This window comes from Marmota marmota, unplaced genomic scaffold, assembly GCF_001458135.2.
Source record: "Marmota marmota marmota unplaced genomic scaffold, marMar, whole genome shotgun sequence".
Classification (NCBI taxonomy): domain Eukaryota; kingdom Metazoa; phylum Chordata; class Mammalia; order Rodentia; family Sciuridae; genus Marmota; species Marmota marmota.
In genome coordinates, this window is record NW_026000005.1 from 42,797,544 (window position 1) to 42,799,123 (window position 1,580).

The window sequence follows — 1,580 nt, forward strand, 5'->3', positions numbered from 1 at the left end:
GGGGGGCACTGCGGCTGCGGAGCCCGGCGTGGGAGGGCCGGGGAGGAGGGGGGCCCCGGAGCTGGGCTAGATCTTACCTAACAGGTAAGAGGACCCCTCGGGTAGAGGTTTCTAGTCAAGGTTTTTCCTCCCCGGAAATAAAAAGGTGTATTTCGGCTTCAGGGGGATAGGCCGTGGTAAGCAGATCTAGCTTTTTGTAAGGTTTTCTAAGGGACTTCAGGGCTAGCCTTCCACCTTGGAGTCCCCAGATTTGCTGCCTCCAGGTACCTTGTAGGAAGAGGGATGCCCAAGGGCAGTGATTGGGGGGTTAAGGTCACTCCAGAGAACAGGAATTTCCCGGCAAGCGCCTCACGTCTGGCACTGTGGCTTTAGCTGCTGTTCAATTAGGGAGAACATGTAAATATCACAATTTCTCCCTCTTCCCCTGTCGTTCTAGAAAACAGGGAGTCACACGTAGGGGTAAGGGCAAATGAGATACTCCTCATCATAATCCCAAGTCAATTTTATTTTAAAAGGATGCTAGGGACCTACGAGGGTTCACAAGGCCAAAACCCTACTGTGCAAATATTGGTTGAAATGTTTGTTTCACACACAGCTTCCACACCCATTGAACCACCCTATAAATTTTTAACCTTGACCACAAGGATAAGCGGGAGAAAACAAGGATAGTGCCAGCTCAACTGTACAGGAAAACGAGTACTTCATGAGTTAGAACAGGTCAGCAGCCTGGGTCTAGTTGCACAGCCTCTTGCTTGGTTACCTTGCGGTATTTGTCTCACCACAAGCAAAAGCTCCCCAAAGTTTTTTGGTTTGGGGGGTTATTTTTTTAAGGTGACCTATAAACAAGCAGATTGTCCCTGCTTTCCCAGCTGGTATTAAAGACCTACAGAGATGACGCGTGTCGCTGGGTTTAATGGTATTTTGTTTTCCAACTCCAGTCCTGGCCTGTTTGGGGTTTCCGCCCCCTTTCTGCTCCAGGAACCCACCTCAGCCTCTTGCTTAAGCACTGCAGGATGCTCGCGGGGAAACGCAGCAGTCCACTAGCTGGGCATGCTCAATGGCCAGGACTGTCTGGGTCTCCGGGGAGGGTGCCTTGGCCTAATACGGGGTGAGAGGCGGGGCGAATTTCCTGTGGAAGCCTGCTGATTGGCGAAGCTGCCTGTCTTTCAAACCCTGCACTGCAGCGGTGGTGGGGAGGACGGCGAGGGTACCAAGGTAGGTTGCAAAGCGTAGTTTTAAAAAAATAGAACCAGGAGACCCTAGGCGCCATTCATAGGCTTGCAATACGTGAGCTGGGGGGTCCAGCATCTATAGAGGGGCTTCTCCCCACCGAAGCCAAGAAGCCTCTCATTTCTCCGCTCACCTTCGTGTTCCTTGCCACCATGCAGCTTCTTCTAAAGCTGGTTAAAGTATGATTGGAGTACACATGTTGAATTTAAAGCCCTCCCTTCTTTTACTCTGACAGCTTGGTGATGTGGGCACACGTGCCCACTACAGAAAGGCTATAAATAGCAGACAATTTGGAAATGGTAACCAGGCGGCAATAACAGGGATTGAAATTCTGGGTTTAGAAAGTGCTT